This window comes from Microcaecilia unicolor, chromosome 10 (genome assembly GCF_901765095.1).
Source record: "Microcaecilia unicolor chromosome 10, aMicUni1.1, whole genome shotgun sequence".
NCBI lineage: Eukaryota > Metazoa > Chordata > Amphibia > Gymnophiona > Siphonopidae > Microcaecilia > Microcaecilia unicolor.
Genome location: NC_044040.1, coordinates 8,157,160 through 8,169,902, shown reverse-complemented (window position 1 = coordinate 8,169,902; position 12,743 = coordinate 8,157,160).

The window sequence follows — 12,743 nt, the reverse complement described above, 5'->3', positions numbered from 1 at the left end:
AGCAAGCACACGCACACACACACAAACACCAGACTCAAAAAAGATGTCAGGAAGTATTTTTTCACGGAGAGGGTGGTGGATGCTTGGAATGCCCTCCCGCGGGAGGTGGTGGAGATGAAAACGGTAACGGAATTCAAACATGCATGGGATATGCATAAAGGAATCCTGTGCAGTAGGAATGGATCCTCAGAAGCTTAGCCGAAATTCGGTGGCGGAGCAGGTGCGGGAAGAGAGGTTGGTGGTTGGGAGGCGAGGATAGTGGAGGGCAGACTTATACGGTCTGTGCCAGAGCTGGTGGTTGGGGGGCGGGGATAGTGCTGGGCAGACTTATACTGTCTCTGTGCCAGAGCTGGTGGTGGGAGGCGGGAAATACTGCTGGGCAGACTTGTACGGTCTGTGCCCTGAAAAAGACAGGTACAAATCAAGGTAAGGTATATACATATGAGTTTATCTTGTTGGGCAGACTGGATGGACCATGCAGGTCTTTTTCTGCCGTCATCTACTATGTTACTATGTTACCAGCACGCACGCACATGACTTGGCCCTCCAAATATTACAAAATATTAAAGGTGGACCCCCAATAAAAAAAAAAGGTTGGACAAGTCTGCTTTAAACCAACCAGGACAGTTCAGCTGGTGTTGGGGGAGATACAGTCCCTGGAACCCAAACCCATCAGCAATCAAGCAGCTAAGATTTGGGCTAATTCCAGATTCTAGTTTTGAAAGACCCAGATAGAGGATGTTAAAATAATCTATCCAGGAAGTGATTATGGCTTGTAAATTGATGGCAAACCTCTTCTTGGCAAATAAAGGCTGCAGCATTTTTAATTGTCAAGAGATGCTCAGCTTGTCTATAATGGGATGACAAAAGTTATTTGTACGGTGAAGAAGCCAATTATGCTTCTTACAATTCTGAAAGGGACCCAGTCTAAAAACCCTATGGTCAGGTGGTTTATTTCTCCGGATAAACAGACCCTTTGAGACCCATTTGTTTTATGAAGTGGTTGTGGTCATTTTTATTCAGTGAAGTCAGTCGATATCTTTCTGCCAGAAATTTTTCTAAATCCCAGACTTAAATGAATTGAACCTTTACTGAACAGGTCAGGCTGATTGAGCTTTGCGCCCATTCTGTGTATGGGAGGAAGGGAAGCTTTTGAGGATCAGGTCCAAAGTCAAACCGAGAGCAGCTTTTTCTGTCTTTTTTATTCCCATGCAACATTTCTAAATAATAATTGATTTAGTGCCAATCGTTTTGTAAACTTGTGTTTACGTTCCGAGAAGGGCATTCGTGGCCTACATCTTTCACTAGACAAGAGGGGATGAATGGATGACTCACGCAGCTGGAAACACTTCACTTAAAAGCTGTTGCCAAGAACACAGCCTTCTGCAAGATAAGATCGTAACAAGACATATTTTGTTAGAAGAAATAATAAATAAAGTGGAAGGTAAGGGCGTATTAGGGCTTGTTTTGAAACCGGTGTACCGTATTTTTCGGACTATAAGACGCACTTTTTTCCCCCCAAATTTGGGAGGAAAATGGGGGGTGCGTCTTATAGTCCGAAGGTAGCGAGGTCCGATTTCGGGATCGCCCTCCCCCCGAGTTCGGGATCGCCCTCCCCTACTTACGTCACGCGATGTTCCCTGGTGGTCTAGTGACGTCGGGGCAGGAAAGAGCCCCCTCTTTCCTGCCCAGCGCGCTGCTCTCCGTCCTCCTGTATGCTGCCTGACGGTCTCGGCGAGATTCAAAATGGCCGCCGAGAATTGAAGTCTCGGCGGCCATTTTGAATCTCGCCGAGACCGTCAGGCAGCATACATACAGGAGGACGGAGAGCAGCGCGCTGGGCAGGAAAGAAGGGGCTCTTTCCTGCCCCGACGTCACTAGACCACCAGAGAACATCGCGTGACGTGAGTAGGGGAGGGCGATCCCGAACTCGGACAAGACGCACCGGAGCACCTAGGTTTTAGAGGAGGGAAAAAGGAAAAAAAAATTTTTCCTATTTCCCTCCTCTAAAACCTAGGTGCGTCTTATGGTCTGGTGCGTCTTATAGTCCGAAAAATACGGTATTTCAACTTGTAGTACAGACAGCAATAATGGCACATTTGGTCTATAGCGACATTATATATGTTGGATATCATGCATCCGGATACATGTTACTGGATGCATGTTAAATCTTATAGATCTACCACCCAGAAACAGTTCCAGTCTTTCCCAATCCTATTTCATTTTACATTATCCAGATTGCAATGGCCGCAAATACAAAATCTACCTACGCATCAAGCTTCTCCTTCTTAGGAACTCAACTATGGAATGCATTGCCTAAACTCTTAAAATCAAGTCAGAATCATCGAAACTTCAGGAAATTATTGAAGACCACCCTGTTCAAGAAGGCGAACCATCCAGACCTTACTTAGTTTCTCTCTTATCTGTTCAGCAAAATTTATGGACCCTAATGTTTTCCCATTATCTTTTATTATCTTTGTTGTCTTAGACGATACGTTTACGATTAATTTTTTACTATGACATTGTTTAACGATATTATACTGAACTGTAGCCTACCCATGTTACTGTGTAAGCCACATTGAGCCTGCAACTAGTGGGAAAATGTGTTAAATAAATAAATCTATCTGACGTCGACTACAGACATTACAGAACACAGCAGACCAACTGATATTGTTAATATGTGTTACAGCTTGAGACCCCCCCACTGGAATAGTGGTGGGCCGAGCTCTATATTATTATTATTATTATTATTCATTGCATTTGTATCCCACATTTTCCCACCTTTTTGCGGGCTCAGTGTGGCTTACAATACATTATGAATAGTGGAAATACAATTTGTTACAATTCAGGTTATGGATTACATTGTGAAGAGTTGACGAGATGAAATCAAAATCATTAAGGAATCAATCAGTTGAGAAGAACAATGAGACAGTGGAAGGAGAGAACAGGAAATTAGAGGCGCTGTATGAAGTATGTGGTGTACATTTTTCTGTGAGTAGAGGTATGAGTGTGGTGGGATTAAGGGTTGAGAGTTCATAAATGGATGTATTAATGTATTACTGAACAGTGAGTGTGAGCTTTATGTGTTTTGGTTCTTTCCGTAAATTAGCCTAGGCTGCTGCAAAGCACTGACTAGGCCTGAAAATCTGATGGTGGCCTTGCAGCTGAGTGCCTGCGGAAGCAGGACCGGTTGGCAAGCCGTATCAGGATCTGGTGTGACATTCAAATACAGTGTAAGGGCCAAGATGGAGGAATTAATGGCTAAAATAGTAAGAAGCTAGGTTCATGAAATGGAGTCTGGTTTTGGAAAGATGGCGTCTTGTTCATGAAATATGAATACGTGTCTCTGTATCTTAGAAAAGTTGTTTACAGCTCAGGAAGTTACAGTTACGAAGAAATAGGTGAAAGGAGGGAGAAATGGGCATCTGCGGTTAAGCAAACTGTCAGAAAGTATGATTCACATATGAAAAAAAAATGTGTGCCCGTAGGTTTAATGGGCAAGAAGAGGGTATTTAAGATCTGCCAATCTAGGCGGAGTTTGGAATTATCCCCAACTCTACCCAGAGGGCAGAACTACGGTCGGTCCACCTGAGACTCTGACTGATGAGCGTGCCAGATTGATTGAACTTGCATTGGGTAAGAATTAAAATCATTATTACCACCTACCTCTCTGAAAACACCTACACAGACAAAATTATTCTCTATGATATCCACATAAGTGAGGAAAACCCCTACCCAATTACCCATAATGTGGGAGCATAGATGCACAAAGATGCACTTAGGTGCTAGGAGTCAGAAAGCCGAGGTCTCATTTAACAGACTTAGATTGAGCCTTCTGAAACCCTTCTCTCGGCTAAAATTGTCAAGGCACACCTCCACACAAGGTCCAGCATTTTACCTTCTACCCTACCCCCCATCCCCTAACCACACATGGTCCAGCATTTTTACCTCCTCCTCCCATTAAATAGTCCAACATTTACCTTCTCTTTCACCCCCCACCCCCATCCTCACAAATAGTCCAGTATCTCTCCCTCCTGTTTCCTCTCCAGACAGTGAGCAGGCATCTTCCCTTGTCTCTGCCCCCCCCCCCCCCCCACCCGTCTACCTTTTAAAAGTTTTCTTGTAATGGGATGACAAAAGTTATTTTTACGGTGAAGAAGCCAATTATGCTTCTTACGATTCTGAAAGGGGCCCAGTCTAAAAACCCTATGGTCAGGTGGTTTATTTTTCCAGATAAACAGACCCTTTGAGACACATTTGTTTTATGAAGTGATAGTGGTCATTTTTAAATAAATAAATCTATCTGAGGTCAACTACAGACATTACAGAACACAGCAGACCAACTGGTATGTAAAACCACTAAATTTAAAGTGCTAGACCAGAGATTTTCAACCTTTTTCATCTCACGGCACACTTGCATGGTGCTAAAATTGTCAAGGCACACCTCCACACATGGTCCAGCATTTTACCTTCTACCCTACCCCCCATCCCCTAACCACACATGGTCCAGCATTTTTACCTCCTCCTCCCATTAAATAGTCCAGCATTTACCTTCTCTTCCACCACCCCCCTCCATCCTCACAAATAGTCCAGTATCTCTCCCTCCTGTTTCCTCTCCAGACAGTGAGCAGGCATCTTCCCTTGTCTCTAACCCCCCCCCCCCCCCCCCCCCCCCCCCCCCCCCCGGTCTACCTTTTAAAAGTTTTTTTTGTCTCCAGCGATTGGTGGCAGCAAGCAGCAATTTATACAGGCTGTTCATGTCAACCCCGGAGCCTTCTCTCTGATGTAACTTCCTACTTATGTGGAAGCAGGAAGTTACATAAGTACATAAGTACATAAGTAGTGCCATACTGGGAAAGACCAAAGGTCCATCTAGCCCAGCATCCTGTCACCGACAGTGGCCAATCCAGGTCAAGGGCACCTGGCACGCTCCCCAAACGTAAAAACATTCCAGACAAGTTATACCTAAAAATGCGGAATTTTTCCAAGTCCATTTAATAGCGGTCTATGGACTTGTCCTTTAGGAATCTATCTAACCCCTTTTTAAACTCCGTCAAGCTAACCGCCCGTACCACGTTCTCCGGCAACGAATTCCAGAGTCTAATTACACGTTGGGTGAAGAAAAATTTTCTCCAATTCGTTTTAAATTTACCACACTGTAGCTTCAACTCATGCCCTCTAGTCCTAGTATTTTTGGATAGCGTGAACAGTCGCTTCACATCCACCCGATCCATTCCACTCATTATTTTATACACTTCTATCATATCTCCCCTCAGCCGTCTCTTCTCCAAGCTGAAAAGCCCTAGCCTTCTCAGCCTCTCTTCATAGGAAAGTCGTCCCATCCCCACTATCATTTTCGTCGCCCTGGGGTTGGCGCAAGCGCACTGTATGAATCGCTGCTTGCTGGCACTGACCGCTAGAGAGAAGGAAACGTTTAAAAGGTACACTCCGTTCCGGCACAAATTAAGCTGGCCTTACTAATAAATGACCCTAAACACCCGTGGCACACCTGTGGACCAGCCACGGCACACTGGTTGAAAAATGCTATACTAGGCTATTGCTTTGTAAACTCCGCTAACTTCCGATGGAGGCACACTCAATTTTTAAGTTATGTTGTTTGGTCTTTTTAATTGGCAGCGCAGCCACATTGGCGTGCTCTGAATGGTTACCGTGCGAGTAGCGTGTCAGCCGTTACTGCTAGGTCAAAGGGTGGCGGTAAGGGTTCAGGCAGGAAATAGCTGCACGCTACTTTTAATTTTAATGCATGGCCATTCACTGCCCCATTGAAAAATGGCCTAGTGCACGCCAAAAACACTGGCCCACACTACCGCAGGCCACTTTTTACCACAGTAAAAGGGCCCCTTAGTTCAATATTATAGCATTGTAACCTGTTTTCTTTTTGTTCACGCTTTTAATTCAAAAAATATTCATAGCAATATAGATACTCATCTGATTCAAAGAAGAAGCCAGCTAGGGGATATTATTCCGACAAGAACTAAAACATTTTAAAGAAAATCTTATGTAGGTGAGCCCGATCGTCTTCTGTTACTTCAGCAATCCAAGATGGCAGAGGCGTCATAAGGAAGATTTTAAATACCTTTCCTGTTTCATCAGCTGATTCATGTCACAGCCAATCAGAGACAAGGGTTAAAACCAGTGACATCCATTCAAGCTCAGCATTTAATCCCATGGGAATAACAGAATCAAGATGAAAGATCCAATATCGCTCTTTAAAATTCAGATAATGTTCAATATTTTCACCCTTCCACCCTTCATTCACTTGATCAATTATCCACCATTTCAATTCTGATAATGAATCATTTGTATCCACCCAATGTTGGACCAAAGGAGCTTGAGATTTTGAGTGTTCTACCCTGTAGATAAGTTATATACTAGGTTTATGTGGCTTCACTTTGGTGCCATGAACTGTTTTAATAATTGATTTTTAGCACCCAATTATTGTTAGCCAATTTAGTTGCATACACATCTCAGGATAGCGTGCAATTTTATGCATGTAAATGTGGATGCCATTTATAGAATCCAGAGGACATCACTGCACATTTGGATAAATTTAAGCTCCAGACAGCCTAAGACTTGTTGTTCGTACTAGTAAGGGTGTTGACTCAACAATTCCACTTCTGTAGAGTGGTGTCCAACACGTTCAGAAATCAGTATAAGAACATAAGAAAAGCCATACTGGGTCAGACCGATGGTCCATCTGACCCAGTATCCTGTTTCCAACAGTGACAAATCCAGGTCACAAGTACCTGACAGAAACCCAATTAGTAGCAACATTCTATGCTACCAACCCCAGGGCAAGCAGTGGCTTCCCCCATATTCATCTCAATAAAAGACTATGGACATTTCGTCCAGGAACTTGTCCAGACCTTTTTTAAACCCAGATACGCTAACCACTGTTAACACAGAGTTCCAGAGCTTAAGTATCCTTTGAGTGAAAAAATGTTTCCTCCTGTTTGTTTTAAAAGTATTTCCATGCAATTGCATTGATTGTCCCCTGGTCTTTCTACTTTTTGAATGAGTGAAAAATCGATTCACCTCCACTCACCCCACACCACTCAGGATTTTGTAGACCTCAATCATCTCCCCTCTCAGCCATCTCTTTTCCAAACTGAAGAGCCCTAAGCTCTTTAGCCTTTCCTCGTATGGGAGCAGGTCCATCCCCTCTATCATTTTGGTTGCTTTTCTTTGAACCTTTTCTAATTCCACTATATTGGACATTTGGACATCAATGGGGCAATTCTATAAAAGTCACCCACAAGCGAGCACTGCAGTGCAGAGCGCTGAGCACAAATTTGACAATGGCATCTGGGTGCGCAGATTTCATTATAGAATAGAGCATTTACCACATGTTGCACGTCAATGGAAAGGAAGCAAGAGGTGACGGATGGAGGAAGGAATGGGTAAAACAGAAAGGAGGTTATCTACCCTTTCTTCCTCTGGTCAGCAACAGCATGTCAAACTCTCTGCTGTGACAGTACAAGGAATGGCCAGACTTCAGCTTGGAGAAAAGACGGCTGAGGGGAGATATGATAGAGGTCTATAAAATAATGAGTGGAGTGGAACGGGTCAACATGAATCATGACTAGGGGGCACACAATGAAGCTAGAAAATAGTAGGTTTAAAACAAATTGGAGAAAATATTTCTTCACTCAGCGTGTAATTAAACTCTGGAATTCGTTACCAGAGAATGTAGTAAAAGTGGTTAGCTTAGCAGGATTTAAAAAAGGTTTGGCTGGCTTCCTAAATGAAAAGTCCATAGACCATTATTAAAATGGACTTGGGGAAAATCCACTGCTTATTTCTAGGATAAGCAGCATAAAATGTATTGTACTGTTTTGGGATCTTGCCAGGTGACCCAGATTGGCCACTGTTGGAAAAAGGATGCTGGGCTTGATGGACCTTCAGTCTGTCCCAGTATGGCAATACTTATGTACTTATGTTATCTACTTATTTGTGATCATGGTTTGCTGTCACATTGCAGTTTCTGGACTGCCTGGTTAAGCTTTGGTCTTCACTTTCTCTGCCTCCTCCTGAGTCTCTCTGAAAATATTTTATTTTACCTACTAAAAATACCCAGTAACTCAGCATGACAAGTATCTTCTTCATGGTTGTAAACCACAAACTTAATTTTTAGCCATAGTTATGCACTCCAGTAGGCACTAGGGACTGCGAACAGAAAACAGGTCCGTCAAAAATATGGCACTTTAAGCTCTGGGGGAGTCTAAATGTATGCAGAGAAAGGAAACGTGTGAAAAATTACACCTACTGCTGCAAAGGGGAAGCAAAGGATGGTGTGTCTTGGAATGCCTCTGCTCCTCCTCACGTTTCATATAAATTTAGCTTTTCTCAGTATGGATCAATGTGATGAAGGTTCAGTCGGGAGTGTATGCAAAATCAACTCGAGTATAAGGCAGAACGAAGTTACAGCAAAGAAACCTGTCATGATGGCCATTTCCATGGTTTTGATTTACTATCGGGTTAGTGGTTAGAACAGTGGGTTAAAATCCCATGTGTCACGCTGGTATGGCTTTCACCTTGGCCAAGTTGCTCTATCTCCCATTACCTCGGGAACTCACTTAGATTAGAAGCTCTTTGGGGAAGGGACTTTACTATGCTTATATTTTAATATTGCTCTAAGCCGCTTTAGCTGCAGCTGTTCCTAGACCTTAAGGTAGGTGACTTCAGCTCCTCATCACCTCTCCACTCTTATCTCTCCCTACACTCCTACCCGGGAACTCAGTTCATTGGGTAAATCTCTCTTATTTTTTTTTTGTTACATTTGTACCCTGCGCTTTCCCACTCATGGCAGGCTCAATGTGGCTTCCATGGGGCAATGGAGGGTTAAGTGACTTGCCCAGAGTCACAAGGAGCTGCCTGTGCCTGAAGTGGGAATCAAACTCAGTTCCCCAGGACCAAAGTCCACCACCCTAACCACTAGGCCACTCCTCCACTGTTGCTACTATTTGAGATTCTACATGGAATGTTGCTATTCCACTAGCAACATTCCATGTAGACGTCGGCCCTTGCAGATCCCCAATGTGGCCGCGCAGGCTTCTACATGGAATGTTGCTAGTGGAATAGCAACATTCCATGTAGAATCTCCAATAGTAGCAACATTCCATGTAGAATCTCCAATAGTATCTATTTTATTTTTGTTACATTTGTACCCTGCGCTTTCCCACTCATGGCAGGCTCAATGCGGCTTACATGGGGCAATGGAGGGTTAAGTGAGTTGCCCAGAGTCACAAGGAGCTGCCTGTGCCTGAAGTGGGAATCGAACTCAGTTCCTCAGTCCAAAGTCCACCACCCTAACCACTAGACCACTCCTCCACTGTTGCTACTATTTGAGATTCTATTCCACTAGCAACATTCCATGTAGAAGTCGGCCCTTGCAGATCACCAATGTGGCCGCGCAGGCTTCTACATGGAATGTTGCTAGTGGAATAGCAACATTCCATGTAGAATCTCCAATAGTATCTATTTTATTTTTGTTACATTTGTACCCCATGCTTTTCCCACTCATGGCAGGCTCAATGCAGCTTACATGGGGCAATGGAGGGTTAAGTGACTTGCCCAGAGTCACAAGGAGCTGCCTGTGCCTGAAGTGGGAATCGAACCAAAGTCCACCACCCTAACCACTAGGCCACTCCTCCACTGTATCTGTACCCTTCTCCTCCACTGCCAACTCCAGACTCCGTTCCTTTTATCTTGCTGCACCATATGCCTGGAATAGACTTCCTGAGTTAGTATCATGTCTCACATTCTCTTTTTAGGGTATATATATGTTGGTTCTTAATTCTCATTTCAGTTCTCTACCCCTCCCCCACCACCTGCCTTTTCTCCCTATATATCCAAAATTAGACATAATACTCAGGTGTGACCTTGCCAGTGAGGTGCATGGGGGCAATATAGCCTCCTTTATTTCATAGGTTATGTCTTTCCTTTTTACATTGGTATTCTTTAAATTAGGAAAACTGAAATCAAACTGAATTTTTCTGCTCATCCCCTTGATTTTGTGCTATCTAATCAATAGACTGTCAGCCGCTCATTCTACATAAAGTCGGATGCTCTTAACAGTCTCTCCCCGGAGGCTGCACCATCCGTCAGACTGTAAATTCCTGTTTATATTATTCAGTTTAAATTCTTAGGCGTACATTTCATTTCCTTGTTCTGTATGCCAGCGCTTCTAAACCTCTCCGGAGGTACAACTAGCCGGTCGGATTTTCAAGAGGAAATATCTTTTCATTCAATGAATAGTTGAGCTCTAGAACTCTTTGCCAGGGGATGTGGTAACAGTATTTAAAGTATCTGGGTTTAAAAAAAGGTTTGGGCAAGTTCCTGGAGGAAAAGTCCATAGTCTGCTATTGAGACAGACATGGGAGTCAACTGCTTGTCCTGGGATGTGTAGTATGGAATGTTGCTACTCTGAGATTCTGCATGGAATCTTGTCACCCTTTAGGATTCCTGAATCTTGCTATTCTTTGGGGTTCTACATGGAATCTTGTCACTGTTTAGGATTCCAGAATCTTGTTATTCTTTGGGGTTCTACATGGAATCTTGTCACTCTTTAGGATTCCAGAATCTTGCTATTCTTTGGGGTTCTACATGGAATGTTACCACAATTTGGGTTTCTGCCAGGTACTTGTGACCTGGCTTGTCCATGTTGGAAACAGGATACTGGGCTAGATGGATCATTGCTCTGACCCAGTATGGCTACTCTTATGTTCTAGATAAATTTGCATAAAATGTGCATATTGATTGTGGTGATCCTGAAAAACAAATGAGGAGAGGGTTGAAATACACTACATTTCAGATCAAGTCTTGCCTGTTATGGTATTGTTTTCATATTCTTTTGGATTGTAGTTGACTATAAAGCAACGTTGATTTCTCCTCGGTGGGTGGTGGTGCTGGGTAATCGCATTAACTCCTCTGCACTCGACTCCTGTGCCCAAAATGAATTTGGCATGTCACCGCTTGTGTGGGCAGCATGATGTCCTGACATAGGTGTCTGTGTGGACATGCCAGTGATTATGAATGCCCGGGGCAGGATTTCCAGCTTGCACTAATTGGAAGCAGGTGCTTCGATTAAAGTGGCTTCACCAAGCCAGCTCTGACCCGGACTGGTTTCGAGTATAAAAAGTTGACATTTTTGAATGTAATGTAGTCTGTTAGGACTTGGAGACAGGAGTGCTTTTGAATAATTCAGACCGTGTTCTTTCTGATCTATGACACACTTCTAAGGGAAATAGATTTTGGAAAGTGTGCCCCTGCTTATTAAGGATGGCAAGATGTCAGAAGCAGGCAGGCATGGATCACAGGCAGGAATCTAATGATGAAGGAAAGCATTGACTCAGGAAAATATTTTCAAAAAGTACAGAAGCACATATGGGATTAAAGAGCACTTTGTTTATTCTGAGTAAAATCGGGATAAATCGTTCTGAGGGTAAAAAGGGAGGAGACTACGGAAGAAGATTGAAATAGGTTGCGTAATGCCTAAAAATGGGCAATTTGGATGATGGCTGGGGAAGAAATAGGAGCCACCAGGCAGAGGGTGAGTGCGGACGGACAGGCTGGCAGACCCCTCACACTTACAAAACGGGGTCTTGTCGCCTCTTCCCATTAGTTGAACTTGGGGCTGGCCAGGGGAGCTGTAAAACTTCAAGAAAACTGCTGGCTTGATGGTATTTTATACGCTAGGGTGTGCTGGTAAATTGTTAGCAGGGGGCTCTCTCTCGCCAGCAAAGTAAAAGAGAATTCAGGAGGGGCCCAAGCCCACATTTTGGGATCCATTTGTTAAAGTAGCCATGGAGAACCGGCTCCCAAAATTCTTAACAAACGGCTCTCGAGAGCCTGCTCCAGCACACCACTGGGCCTGTCACACAGAAGATTCTGGATTCAGCTCCTGGGCCAAGTTAGCAGGGGCTTCGGGCTTTGCAGAGACATTAGAAGGGCACAAACCTCCTTCGGAAGATGTTGTGAATCATAACTGATAAACAGGAGGGTACAGATAAATGAAAACTGTGATGAAGAAAACAAACTTTAAATATAAAATGAAAAGAAATTTTATAGTAAATGAATGACATAGTAAATGACGACAGATAAAGACCTTATGGTCCATCCAGTCTGCCCAACAAGATAAACTCATTTTACATGGTATGTGATACTTTATTCCTGAGTTTGATTTGTCCCTGCCATTCTCAGGGCACAGATCGTAAAAGTCTGCCCGGCCCTGTTCTTGTACTAAGTTCTGAAGCTAACGTCGAAACCTCTTAAAATTTACACTCCAGCCCATCCCTGTCTATTCAGTCACGATCAGGGCATAGACCGTAGGAAGTCTGCCCATCCCCATTTTGCGTTGCCATCCAATCTCCGCTAAGATTCTGCGGAACCATTCCTTCTAAACAGGATTCCTTTGTGTTTATCCCACAGGAGTGATATGATACAGACTTTCAAATATTTGAAAGGTATTAATCCGCAAATGAACCTTTTCTGGAGATGGGAAGGCGGTAGAACTAGAGGACATGAAATGAGATTGAAGGGGAGCAGACTCAAGAAATATGTCAGGAAGCATTTTTTCACGGAGAGCGTGGTGGATACTTGGAATGCCCTCCCGCGGGAGGTGGTGGAGATGAAAACGGCAACAGAATTCAAAAAAGCGTGGGATAAACATAAAGGCATCCTGTTCAGAAGAAATGGATCCTCAGAAGCTTAGCGGAGATTGG